Source organism: Panthera uncia (assembly GCF_023721935.1).
Source record: "Panthera uncia isolate 11264 chromosome C1 unlocalized genomic scaffold, Puncia_PCG_1.0 HiC_scaffold_4, whole genome shotgun sequence".
Classification (NCBI taxonomy): domain Eukaryota; kingdom Metazoa; phylum Chordata; class Mammalia; order Carnivora; family Felidae; genus Panthera; species Panthera uncia.
In genome coordinates, this window is record NW_026057585.1 from 29,851,276 (window position 1) to 29,865,826 (window position 14,551).

Genomic DNA, 14,551 nt, shown 5'->3' on the forward strand with positions numbered 1-14,551 from the left:
AGAGGAGATCTAAATCAAAGTTTGTCTGAGGCCAGAGCCCACGGTGCTGCTGTCTGGGGACAGTTTTCAACATGAGGACACAGCACAAGAACAGGAGTGTCAAAAAGAGGTACGAGGGCCGGAAAAAACAAACTTCTGCTCTACGATTTTCCAAAAATAAAAATTCTAATTGTGTGCATTAATTTAGACATGCATGCTGGAGGCTGCCGTGCAAGGAATAGAGCTGCCAAATGCCCTGGGATTTACCACCCCACCCCAACACACTAGCCCCACTGTGGGGGTGCAACTCTTATCTATGCAGGAAGGGCTGGACTCAGCCCTGGGTGTTCCCCATTCTGGACAGCCTGTGGAAACAGATCCTGTCCTTAAACTCCTCCATGACTCAGGGCTTTCTCTAGGGCATGGTTCTCCACCCCGCCAGACCTAATACTCCTTTCTTACAACAGATATTTTGTAACACTTCCTTTGCCATCATGGAATTAAATCCTTAGATAATAGAACCTACCCACACATAATTTCAGGGAAAAAAAAATAACACTACCTAGGGTGACCAACAGTCCTGGTTTACCTGGGACTGGAGAACTTTCAGGGACAGTGGATTTTCAGCACTAATTCTTTATTATAATATATGGAAGAAATAAAGTAATTTAAAATGACATGTATTAGAAGCCTTTGCTTGGGACACATTACATTAGAATACCCACTGAAGTAGTCAGTTGACTTATAATGAATAAGTTAAGAAATAAGAATGCATTTTATGCCTCTCTGCTAACAAAAAAGTTGGATTTTAAGTCTTAGAAAGGTTTAATTTTAATTTAATTGCAAGAAGCATCAGATCTCCTGTGTTACATATTTGCACATGACAGTTACAAATGCAGGCTGATACAGTTGTGTCATTCTGGTGACTCAAATGCCACGACCAGCACTGCAGCAGGTAGTGTGATTTTCTGCAATGGTGAACATTTCTTGATAAAGTTCCAAATAAAATAAGTATGATCTTCCCTTCATTTAGTTGGTGACTGAATTCCTAAACACTTCTCTGACACCAATCAGTTCTCCAAAGGACACCTGGTTATCCTGCAATTCTGACACTGACTGAAGTTAGCACAGACCTCACAGGTTAAGGGCTCAGTCCCACAACACCCACCCCACCCCCCCGCCACCCTGAGATGCCAGTCACAAGCTGTAGGTCCCCAGGTTACCTGTACTTCTGTCTGAGTTGACAGCAAATCAGAGGTGCACCAGGAACCCCTCCTTGGATTAGATCATTTTCCAGAACAGCTCACAGAACTCAGAGAAACACTTACTTATGTTTACTAGTTTATTATATAATTAAGGACACGATAAAGCATATCAGTGAATAGACAGTTGAAGAGATACACAGGGTAATGTATGCGGGAAGGGGTGTGGAGTTTCAGTGTCTTCTCATGGCACACCACTCTACATGGCACCTCCATGGGTTCACCTGGAAGCTCCCCAAACCTTGTACTTCTGGAATTTTTATGGAGGCATCATCACATAGGCATGATCAATCATTACCTCAATCTCTAGGCCCTCTTCCTTTACCAGAAGACAAGGAATGTAGCTGAAAGTTCCAAGCTCCTAGTCATGTGTGATCAGCCCCATCCTAAAGCTATCCAGGAACCCACCAAGAGTCACCTCATTAGAACAAAAGACACTCCTATCACCTAAGAAATCCCATGGAATTTGGGAGTTCTGTGTGAGAAACCAAGGTCAAAGACCAAATATTAGAACAAAAGATGTTCCTAGTGCTTTTCCCAGTTAAGAAATTGCCTTGATCTGTTGGTATATTTGAGAATCAGGTGTAAAGAGGGACAATTTTTTGTTGTGTGAGACGTCTTACTTATTGAAACAGGTGTCTTCCTCCCCGGTTACTGCCTACTAAATGCTAGCTAAATTCAAGAGCCCAGTCTTGAATTTTCAAATAGCCCCAGTTGAGATCCACTTCTCTAGGGTGCCATCATGGAGGTGAGGAAACCCCTGGTGCCAACAGAACTAAGGATTCACCTAGACTGGAGATAACAGCTACCTTGTGGGGTACTGTGATGAATTAAAATGAGATACTATGGAAATGCATAGCACAGTGCCTGGGCCATAGTAACCACTCAATGAATGGTAATCATCCCAGCTTTACTCTATTTCTTAAACATCCCAAACTTACTCCAGTCTGAGAGCCTTAGAATTTCTACTCCCTCTACTTGAAATATTCTTTCCCAGTCCGGCTCCTAATCATTTACATCTTAGCTCAGAAGGTCCTTTATCAGAGAACTTTTCATAGCCATCTATCTAAAGTAACAAACTTAAAAAATAAATAAATAAATAAAGTAACAAACTTTATCCCTTCATATACCCGATCACATTACCTTGTTTATTTCATTCACAGCAATGGTCACAATCTGAAATTACCAGGTTCACTTGTCTACTTGTTTATTGTCTCTTTCTTCCCAGGCACCTTGTCTGTCTCACTCACTGGTCGTCACCAGCCTCTAGAGGAGAACCAGGCACTGAGTAAGGTCCTCAGTAAACACTGACTCAATGAGTGACTAGTGTGATTGTTAAACCAACGCATATGTGGCTTCAACTTAAAACTGATCTAGTTTGGGGCACCTGGGTGGCTCAGTCGGTTGAGCGGCCGACTTTGGCTCAGGTCATGATCTCGCGGTCCGTGAGTTCGAGCCCCGTGTCGGGCTCTGTGTTGACAGCTCAGACCCTGGAGCCTGTTTCGGATTCTGTGTCTCCCTCTCTCTCTGACCCTCCCCCGTTCATGCTCTGTCTCTGTCTCAAAAATAAATAAATGTTAAAAAAAACAAAAACAAAAACTGATCTAGTTTATATGGACCTTAGAACTAGAAGGTCAACCATGAGATATTCCAGTCCAGCCTCTGGCATCTCCCCTTGCTACAGCTAAGGCAGGGAAAGGAGAACCTTTCATAGCATGGACAAGTTAAGACCAGCTCAGTCGGTTAAGCGTCTGACTTCAGCTTAGGTCATGATCTCACAGTTCATGAGTTCAAGCCCTGCATCAGGCTCTGTGCTTGTAGCACAGAGCCCGCTTCAGATCTTCTGTCACCCTCTCTCTTCGCCCCTCCCCTGTGCAAGTACATGCTCTTTCAAAAATAAATAAACATTAAAAAAAAAGATGTGGGGGTAAATAACTCCTCACATACTTAGCCTCGAATACCAGGAACCTATGTCTTTTCATTCCCTAGAGGGACCTGAACAATTAATTTTTGAAGCGGTGAAACAGGAGGAGAGCTGGAGCCAAAGGCCAAGAAGTTGGTTACCTAGTCCGTGGCAGTCCAAAGAAGTGTTATTAAAAAGGTTAAAAAGGAAAATGCAGAGGCCAAAAATGCCCATCTGGAGGACCAGCCAAGTACCCATGCCTGCCTTGAAGCTAGAAGCTATGGAGGCTGTGTTTGTCTACCACGGGCGTTGAGAAGCCCCTAGAGAATTCAAGTTTATAAATAAATAGACACTGGGCACTTTCTACATGCAAATCAAAGAATGGAAATTAAATGACCATTTCCAGGGGTGCCTGGTTGGCTTAGTCAGATAAGCGTCCGACTTTGGCTCATGTCATGGTCTCTTGGTTCATGAGTTCAAGCCCCACATCGGGCTCTGTGCTGACAGCTCAGAGACTGGAGCCTGCTTCGGATTCTGTGTCTCCCTCTCTCTCTGCCCCTCCCCCACTTGCACTGTGTGTGCCTCTCTCAAGAATAAATAAACATTAAAAAAATTTTGAGAAATGCCCATTTCCAGCTGCTCTTGTTCCTGAACTTTTCTCCGAGGAGATCGGAGGGTCCTGTTTTCTCATGATGATTGGATCTCTGGATCTTTGTAGACTCTGGGCGACCAAAGGCCTAATTCTTGAGAGAAAAGCCTAAAGAGGCTGCAGCGTGTCTTAATCCAACTTTGTTTTTATTTTTTCCCCATAAGGATTTAGATGCAGGGAATATCATTGTGGGAACAGACACTGGAAACAGCAAGAGGTTTGGAGTCAGGTGGACACAGGCTTGAACTCCACCCACCAATGATTACTAAGACCTTAGATGATTTACATAACTTGCCTGTGCTTCAGTTTCCTGTTTTTAAAATAAAGTCAACAATACTTTTGCCACAGGGTTCCTATATGGACAAAGTAAAATTGCAATATGCATAAAATGTTTGGTATACCTTTGGGGGGCTGCATGCCAAGTATTTCTTTCCTCACCACTAAGGGGGAGGGGGACAATGACTTCAAACTGGGGGAGCATGATGAGGATTTGTGTAGAAAATAGAAAAGCAGAGACAAGAAGGAGGAGGCAAAAGTGACTAACGCAGGAAGAGGTCACAGCTGAGTTATCATGTAGGCTAAAATTACTTTAGTTCATAATCAGTAATAGGAGGCCCCAGTACACTTCAGTGATTCTGTTTAGGTTTTAGCTTCAGAAAACCTGGCTTCTTGTCCCAGCTCTGCTGCTTGCCAGGGAGCTGTGGCAAGCCATGTCACTTCTCAGGCTCCTTACAGGTAAAATGGGGTTATTAATACCTGGCTTATTGTGAAAATATACTGAGACACAGGATCGAAGGCACCTGACTCCCAGCAAGACTCATACTCTTAGTGGCTCTCCTTAACCAGTGAAGAGCTGCTGAGCCAGCACCTGACGATACAAGAATAATGAACGTGAGCTTCGCTTACTTATTAGCATTTCAGCAGGCATAGTCTAGATTATGCTGTGGTTACAAGTAACCCTAAAATTTCAGTGACCTAAATATGAAGATTTCTTTTTTTTTTTTCCTTTAGTTTTTAAGTAGGCTCCCACCATGGGGCTTGAACTCATGACCCTGAGATCAAGAGTTACATGCTCTACAGACTGAGCCAGCAGGCACCCTGAAGATCTGTTTCTGATTCACCCTGCTTTCTAGCATGGTCAGCCGGGGGCTCTATGCCACACCACTGTCATCCTCACTCCAGGCCCCAGGTTGACAAAGCAGCCACTAGCAGGAACAGTGCTGGTTGCCATGACAAGGAAAAGATAAGATGGTGAAGCATCCCGACTTTCAAAGCTTCCAGTCACATTTCACTGGCCAAAGCAAGGCACATACCTTCGAGTGGGTGAGAAAGTACAACCCACCATATGTCAGGAAGGAAAGAGAATGAGAATATTTGTGAGCAGCCTTAATGACTACTGTAGTTAGGGAGCAGAGACTTCAGAGCGATTTAATTATCTCTTTTCCCAGAGAAAGACTTGCCATGGATTACCTTGTTGAGAATTGGCACGTTACCAAGGATATGTTTCTCTTTTCTTGATGAAAATAAATTATTAGCAAATAATCTTGCTGAGCTGTTGCACTTTTTGCAATATTTTTGTGTTGCTATGCCCACTGCTGGGTTTCAGTACACTAAATTAATTTCTGTAGGCTTCTTTATTGTAGTCGAGAAGATCTTCCTTTCTCCCATGTCGTAAACGTGGACCTCCTTTATATGCTGCCTAATCACATTTTGAAACCCCAATTTCTGACGGCATCAGACGCATTGAACATTCTATCAAAAACCATGGATTTGAAATGGCCTGTGTTTGTATGTGTGTTTCCCACTAGAAGTTGGTTCTCTCGACCCAGAAATGCGAGAAAACAATGCTTCCTTCTCACTTCGTAATATGCATGTGTTTTCCAGATCCTTCTTTTGTAGGAAGCCTTCCTAAAACTCAGGAGTGTATTGGTTATCTACTGCTGCATAACAAATTAGCCCAATACTTAGTGGGGTAAAAGAACAATAAACATTCGTATTTCCCACAATTTCTGTGGGTCATAAATTCCAGCAGAGCTGGAAGTTTTGAGTCAAAGCCTGCTGTGAAGTTGCAGTTAAGATACCAGCCAGGGCAGGAGCCACCTGAAGACCTCTCAGAGGCTAAAGGTCTGCTTCCAAGACACAGCCAAAGAGCCACTTCCAAGTGACCTTCCAAGAATCACTCACATGGCTGAGAAGTGTTCGCTGTTGACAGGAGGTCTCATTCCTCCCTACACGCGGCCTCTCCACAGAACTGTTTGGGGTCCTTTCCCCTGTGCAAGTGAGCCGAGAGAGGCAAAGACAGAGGCTGCAATGTTTTTTATGACTGAAACCCAAAGTCACACACTGTCACTTCCACGGCGTCCTAGCACACATTCAGCATAGGATACCACAGGAGGGCATTATACATGGTGTGAATACCAGGAGGCAAGGATTATTGGAGGCTGGCTTTCACAGGAAGTAATGCAAGAATTCTTTCAACTGACTCGAAGTCCACTCCAAATATAAAAAATAAAAACTACGAGATAAATTCTGTGAAGGCAAAGACTTTTTTCTTCTGTTTGTTGTGCTTACCTTTAGACATGACCTAACATAATCGATTCTCAATAAATATTGGTGTAATGAATAGATAAGATGAAAAATCAGGAAAACTTTTTTTGAAAAGCTCTCAATAAAACATTATAAGTACTATATATTTTTAAGTTCCAAGTAGATACCAAATAAACATTGAGAATATAAGACAAGTCCACTGCAAGTTGGTCCAAGCTCATCAACTTTTAGTAGTAGCAGGATTTCATCAGGAAGGCAATGTAGCACAGTTTGTAGATTCTGGGTTAAAATCAGGAGAACTCAGCGATGCCTGGGTGGCTCCGTTGGTCAAGCCTCCGACTTCAACTCAGGTCATGATCTCATGATTCGTGGGTTTGAGCCCCACGTCAGGCTCTGTGTTGACAGCTCAGAGCCTGGAGCCTGCTTCAGATTCTGTGTCTCCCTCTCTCTCTGCCCCTCCCCTGCTCATGCTCTGTCTCTCAAAAATAAATGAATGTTAAAAATAAAAATTTAAAGAGATCAGGAGAACTCAGATGAGAACAAGCCATTTAACGTCTCTGGGCCTCAATCCCCCTACCTACAACAGTAGAGGTTTGGACTACATGATATCAAAGGTACTTCCAGCAAGAACATTCTAACATTATTTGAATGTCACCATACATTTGAAACTAAGCTTATGAGAAAATATTTCTGATCAACTTTATTGATTAGACAGTTCTTCCATATGTGCTAGGTTTGAGGCTAATATGTGTACATAGGTCTGGGTTTGTTTAAGGTTTGCAGGGTGAATTATTAAGTCTATTTGTATAAAAATTCTAGAATTTCTTTCTGAGAAAGAATTTAATGGAAGTGAGAGTTTCGTTCAAAAACAATTTCTTAAAAATTAGATGTATGGGGCATGTGGGTGGCTCAGTCAGTTAAGTGTTCAACTCTTGCTTTCAGCTCAGGTCATGATCTCATAGCTTGTGGGTTTGAGCCCAGCATCGGGCTCTGTGCTGATAGAGCAGAGCCTGCTTGGGATTCTTTATGTCTCCTCTCTCTGTTCCTCCCCCACTTGTGCTCTCTCTCTCTCTCAAAATAAAAAAAAAATAGACTTAAAAAAAAATTGGGACAGGTGATTTTAGAAACAGCCCCATGTCTACCTATCGAATTATCTAACTTCATAGCACCCATTTGCTCATGTCTGCTACCCAAGAGATGGGCTGAAAATAAAATGCATGCATTAAAATTTGGGGCACCTGGGTGGCTCAGTCAGTTAGGTGCCCGACTCTTGATTTCAGCTCTGGTTAAGATCTCGTAGTTTGTGAGTCCACACTGACAGTGCAGAGTCTGATTGGGATTCTCTCTCTCTCTCAAAGAAACTCAAAAGAAACTCAAACTCTCAAAAGAAACTCCATATTCATTCTTGTTCACCCTTCATTCCTCCTCAATAAATAAACTTGAAACAATTAAAACAACAACAACAACAAAAAAAACAATGGATGCTTTAAACTCTGCAGCAGTTTCTTCACACGTCACCTAGAGCTGAACACAGTACTTCCAAGCGTGCTCTGACCAGAAGGGAAGAGAATGAAAACATTCCCTTATCTGGGGCTTCAGAATGTTAGAATTTTATTTAGGGGGTGTGCATTTCTGAACTCTTGATTCACAGTGAGTTGGCAATAATGAAAACTTCACCTGGACTTTTATTAAACCACATCTTCACCTGGACTTTGTATTAAACATTCTCTTGTTGGAACCACCCCGTTGTTCTTAGTCTAGGTGTCCTCGGATCCTGCTTTATGCCACATATGCATCGGTGGTGTTTTGGTTAACATCCCCAAATTCCTCCTTCCCCTCCCTTCCATTCGATCTCCTGCTGGATCAACCATAAGCCACAGGAGCCCACTGGCCTAGTTCACACAAATCAGCCTCCACGGAGAGCCGGGTGGACGGTGGAGACTGGATCTGGAGGAACAAGGTCAAGATATTCAGCACAGGTGGTCTTTTCTGGGTCATTAATGAAAATGTGGAACATTGAGGACCATGAATGGAAATCTTCTGCATAGCCGCTAGACATTTTTCATTTGATAGTCATCGACTACACACAGACTCTCTGGTATAATAGAACAAGGAATATTCTTTTTTGTATATGTTAAAATTTTTATTTTAAGTAGACTCCACACCCAACGTGGGGCTTGAACTCACGACCCAGAGATCAAGAGTCACATGCTCCACCCACTGTGCCAGCCAGGCACCCCTGACAAGGAACATTCTTAACATACTAATATCTCCTTCTAGTACTGTTCTTTTTTTTTCTTTAGTTTTATTAAGATATAATTCACATCATACAATTCACCCATTTAGTGTATAAATCGATGGATTTTGGTATATTCACAGAGTTACACAACCATCACAACAATCGATTTTAGAACATTTTCATCTCCTCAAGAGAAACTCCATATCCATTCTCGTTCACCCTTCATTCCTCCTCAAACACCCCGAGCCCCTGGCAACCACTAATCTACTTTCTGTCTCTACAGATTTTGCCTGTTCTGGAGATTTCACATAAATAGAATTATACAAAATATGGTCTTTTTGTGTTTGGCTTCCTTCACTAAGCATAATGTTCTCAAGGCTCATGCACGTTACAGTGTATACCAGTGCTTCAGTTATTTTTATTTTAATATTTATTTATTTTTGAGAGAGAGAGTGCAAGTGAGCAGGGGCAGAGAGAGAGAGGGGAGAAGGGGACAGAGGATCCAAAGCAGGCTCTGCTCTGACAGCAGAGATCCCGCTTCAGGGCTCAAACTCACAAACTATGAGATCATGACCTGAGCTGAAGTTGGACGCTTAACCAACTGAGCCACCCAGGCGCCCCCATTTCATTTTATTGCCAAGTGATACTTCACTGTATAGATAGACCACATTTTCTTTACCCACTCACCAGTTGATGGACATTTGGGTTGTTTGGGGCTTTTTGGCTGTGATGTATAATACAGCTATGAATGTCCATGTGCAAGTTTTTGTGTGCACACAATTTTCATTTTTCTTGGGTATATGCTCAGAAGAAGAATTGCTCTACTCACACAGGCCATATGGTAACTCTATGTTTAACCTTGTCAGAAACTGCCAGACTGTTTTCCAAGGGGGCCATACCATTTTACATTTCTACAAGCGGTGGGCGGTGTTTCCATTTCTCTACTCCCTTGCCAACACTTGGTACTTGTCATTTTCGTGACAGCCATAGGGTAAGTGAAGCAGTGTCTCCTTGTACTCGTGGTTTGCATTTCTCTGATTGGTAAAGATGCCAAGCATTTCCATGTGTTCATGTGCCACAGGCATGTCCTCTTTAAAGAAATGTCCATTCAGGTCTGCTGCCCGTTTTGGAAAATTAAGTTGTGTGATTTTTATTATTGAATCGTAGGGGTTCTTTATATATTTTAGATATGTCTCTTATGATATATACAGTTTGCAAAACTTATTTCCCATGGTGTGTGGGGGGTGTCATTTTACTTTGTTGATGATGTCCTTTGAAGCACAAAGCTTTTGGGGCGCCTGGGTGGCTCAGTCGCTTAGGCGTCCGACTTCAGCCCAGGTCACGATCTCGCGGACTGCGAGTTTGAGCCCCACATCGGGCTCTGGGCTGATGGCTCAGAACCTGGAGCCTGCTTCCGATTCTGTGTCTCCCTCTCTCTCTGCCCCTCCCCCGTTCATGCTCTGTCTCAAAAATAAATAAACGTTAAAAAAAAAAAAAGATTTATGAAGCACAAAGCTTTCAATTTTGGTGACATCCACTTTATCTATTTTTTCTTTTGTTGCGTGTGCTTTTGGAGTTATATTCTAGTGCTGTTTTGAGAGCTACTTTTTCTTAGCTTCTTGTTCAGGTTTAGAAAAATAGTTCTGATTTCCCTTTCCTGCTCCAAATGACTTAGAATAGTAGAAGCTAATATTTACTAAGCACTTATTATGTGCCAGGTTTTTAGCTAAGAGTTGAGACAGCTTGGGTAAACCAGCCCAGGGCCCCAGGGTTAGGGGGATTAATCCAATCCGATTCTGGAGCCCATACTTCACTGTCCTACTGAACGTGTGTCTTCCTCATCTTGACATTTGTTTCATTTTTGCAGGAGGAAAACAGTGTATCTGCTGTTAGTGTTGGACAAGTTACTCTGTCCATGTTCTTTGTTTCCTTCCCTTCCCTGAGGTGAGTCCTCCGCCCCACCCTTTCTAGAACTGCCAGAATCTACAGAGTCTCCAACACACACACACACTTGTCCAAAAGGGCAAAACAACAGCCTCGTTCATGACACAGAATAAATACCAAGTCCCTGATGCCACAACTGAAGCTGCCCTATCCCAGAGGTGCCGAGTCTTTGGTCGTGACAGTCTAGGGACTGACAGGCAGGAGCAGCTCTGACACCCCTCGAAAGGGAATTCTGAGCTGGGGTTGCCCTGGAACTCACACTGAAAGCCCCAAATTTAAAACACTTCGCCTGTCAATTCAGTCAAGTGGAATCATGTGGGGCGATAAATGACAGAAGCTGGTCAGAGGAGTTTCTCAGCTCTTCCTTTGACTTGGACGATATTGACGTTTAAATTTCAACTTTAGTTTCTCTAAGTACACGAGGTCAGAATTATGTAACAGGAGCCCACAAGCTTCTTCCCTCCACCCTCTGCCCCCTTTCCCACTGTGTCCAGCTGCCTAACGCAGCCATTTGGAATTCCTTCAGAATGTCTCTCAGACTCAGCTTCCCTCTCTAGTTCATCCTTCTTGCCGCTGCACCTGCTCAGGTGGTTCTCATCTCTTGGGTGAACTAACTGGACTTATTTCATAGTCTCCTCTTCAATCCAATTGAGTTGAAACAGATGATCCCATCATGGTTATCTTCCTCAATCGATTATGAGATCTTTAAGGTCAGAGACCAAAAAGAATTAATTTCCCCAGAACTAAGCTTGGATTCTGCCATCTCTAGGCATTTAATTAGCATTTGTGGAAGGATTGCTCAGTGCCAGAATGTGCCCACCACCTGCAATAACAATTAAATGTCACATGAACCAGGTGTTCCAGGAACCCCTCTCCTGTCCTGCTGTCGTGTGCATGGACTTGGCTAGCATTCGAAGGGGGAGGTCAAGGCAAAGTAGGTATCTTGTCTCACACAACTCGGGAGAGGGGAGGCCATCTGCTGGCCTGTAAATTCCTCTTTATCTTAGTGATGGGAAAGAGTCTGGCCTGTGTCCCTCCTAGACCCATGTCTACCCAGGCCCACCAAGTGACCAGGAAGTTTGTTGTGTTTCCTAGATACAACCACACCTAATTTCCTGAGCCTAAACACCCCTCAACACTGACGAAGGAGTAACCCCAAAAGTTAGGTAAGCATTGCAAAATCATTCCTAGTAGCACAGATAGTGATATCCCGTCTTAGTAACCTGCTCCCTGTGACCTTGTGGGGAAAGGTGGAGGTGAGCAGACAGGACAAGGGATCAATCACATCGAGCTTTCAGGAGCTACACCGAATGGATGTTCCAGTTGCCCTCTACTTCTCTCTCCCCAGGCCTCTGTCACCCTTCTCACATCCTGTCTCTAAGTTTCCTAGGTAGCATCCCCATCCCTTAGCCACAGAAAGCTGCCCCATTCCTCACAAGAGGAAGCCATCCTAAGTTGTCGCTGTCTCTTCTTAAGTGCAAAAATTAATGCCTTGGACTTCAGCTGGATGTTAATGGAAGATTTCCTCTGCCCAGCCTGCTGCTTGCTCTCAAGTAGGAGGAACGTGGGCTGGTCCTGTAGTGGAACACAGTGTGCACGTTCAGTGCCTTTCCCTCTCAGGCCATGAGGGTGGCCAGCAGAGGCCAGTTTCCTCCTGAATAACCTAAGGACAGATGTCCACCCCCCCTCCCCCACACCGTGGTCAGTATTACTCATCTGCCAAAGAGAATGCAGGCCAGTAACACAGAGGCAAAGTACTTTTCAGCCATTAGCGTGTTTTTCACCTAGCCCTATGATGAAAACTTTGGCATTATTGTGGTAAAGTCATTTTTGTTTCCTTCCTGGATCCATGTCATTACAAAGGTCCCTGTAAGTTGAGAATGTTTGTTTACTTCCTATGATAGAATTTGTTGATCCCCACATCTCTCCCCAGATGGAGCGGGGGTGGGGAGGATCTTTGCTTATCCTACCACAGCAGTAAAGAAAAAACTTAGAGAAGTTTGCCTGTAGAAAGAATTAGCAAGATAATTGCAGGGGGATGTTTATGGATTCAGGGCCTTGATCTATAAAGTGTCCTTAAGAAACTGGCATCTTCAATTTCAAAGGAAATGGTGAGATTCCTAACCCACATGTGTCCTTTTGCCCAGGGGCCAGACTCTCAACTTGTCCTCCTTGGCTTCCTGCTCACTATCTGTAAGATGAAAGGAACTGATCTAAGATTTCTAGCAGATTCTTAGAATTCAATGTAATTCAATTAACATCTACTGAGTATCTGCTATGTGCGGTTTTGGGTGGTGAAAATGCAACTTTGTATCATTCAGGTAGAAATTCCCAGGGATCCTATAACCTGCTTTGAGAAATTGTTCTAGAACAAAGGTCGACACAAACAGTATTATTTCGTTTGCCTTGTCAACCTAACAGCAAAGGAAGAAAACATTTTCCCAAAATGATTTATCCTAAAAACCCTGAGATCTACTGGGGATTCTTGAGATAGGTCACTGGGGTTTGTGGAAAAGCATTCCAAATTCCTTCTGCTTTTTCCTTCAGGAGTGACTTCACTTAACCTTGACAGTGACAAAGAAACTTTTTCAAGGAAAAATAACTTTGAAAGGAAAGAAAAAAAAGGATTTGAATAATCATTCAGATCTTAACCAGTCTTCCAACAGGAAATATGAGCATATTAACGGTACCAGAAAAATGTGTCAAAAGAGGCTCAACTGGAAAAAGAAAAGGTAACTTTTTCTTAAACTCTTTCCAGTGATGGAAATTATTCATGGGAATCCAACAGGGAGAAATCTCTGAGGGTAAAACACTGCTATTTTACTGGTGGGTCTTTAGAAATACCCTAACTTTCCATCCATCCCCATTCTAAGAAATCAACTTCCATTGGAAAATTCCAGGCTCGGGCAAAAAAGTCTACTTAACTTACATTCTAATGTAAAACACTGTTTGCCAGACAACTTCCATCACTCATCAGGGTAGCACTGCTTCTCTCTCTTTTTTGTAATGATACATTACCGAACGATTCTAAACTTGCAGACGCAAGACTATACTTTCAGGCATCATTTTTATAGTTCGTTACTAGACAAGTTTCTATGAACATGTAGAGCACTAGAAACCATGAGGGAGAGAGGCAGTGTTGTCTCCTGGAGTGAAACTGGCCCTAAGTTTGCTTCTGCAAAGGCAAGGCCATTTGTCACTGATGATCTATCTTTCTTCTCTTTCTTTGTGACCGGGAGAGGGAGGGTGGATTTGTGAGAGAGAGCCCCCTGAATGGCTTTCTAATCAATTAATTAATCAAGGAATTCTCAGATGCATTTGCCTTCCTACCTTGATTCTAATGTCAGATTCTAAATGAAATTTGCACCAGCACACATACAAACAGAGGCTTTAGAAGTAAGAGTCACTCTGGATGATATTCCCTTTCCACTTACCAAAAAAGGTAAGTTTTTTGTTTTTTGTTTTTGTTTTATTTATTTATTTACTTACTTATTTACTTTTGGTTTTTGCTTTGGTTTTACATCTCAGGACACGGTGTCACCTGCTATTTGCTGATCAAAACGTAAATCCAGTTGACATCCTTAATGTCTCTTTCCTACCTCCTCTATATCTCATCCATGCACTTGTCCTGCTGGTTCTGCTACCAGCTCACCATCGAAGCCTTCCGTTGCTCTCGCTCTCCCCTGCTGCCATCTGGGTCCGAGCCGCCGACATCTCACATAAGGAGTGCCACTCTGGTTTCCTAAACTCTCTTCTCCTCCTACTCTTGCTCCCCTAAAATTCATTTTTCCCATAGTTTTCAGGTTGATCTTCAAGAGCTTCAATCTGACCGTCCTCTTTGTCCCCTTGACATCTTCCAATGTCTTCCACTACCCTGAAATAAAAGGAAACCTTCTGGCCTTGAAGGTTCTGTGTGATTTGGCCCACTTCTTTGAACTTGCTGCATATTCCTCATCTCTTACTCACCACTCCTAGCCTCTCTCTACAAAATGGTATTTCTCGAACCCAAACATCAACCTTCTTCTCAC

The 14,551-nt window shown here is 43.0% G+C and overlaps 1 pseudogene; it reads left to right on the top strand.

Annotated features, from left to right (window-relative positions):
* The first annotated feature begins 13,566 nt into the window (after window positions 1-13,566).
* LOC125913866 (uncharacterized) lies at window positions 13,567-13,801 on the top strand (annotated as a pseudogene).
* The last annotated feature ends 750 nt before the right edge of the window (window positions 13,802-14,551 follow it).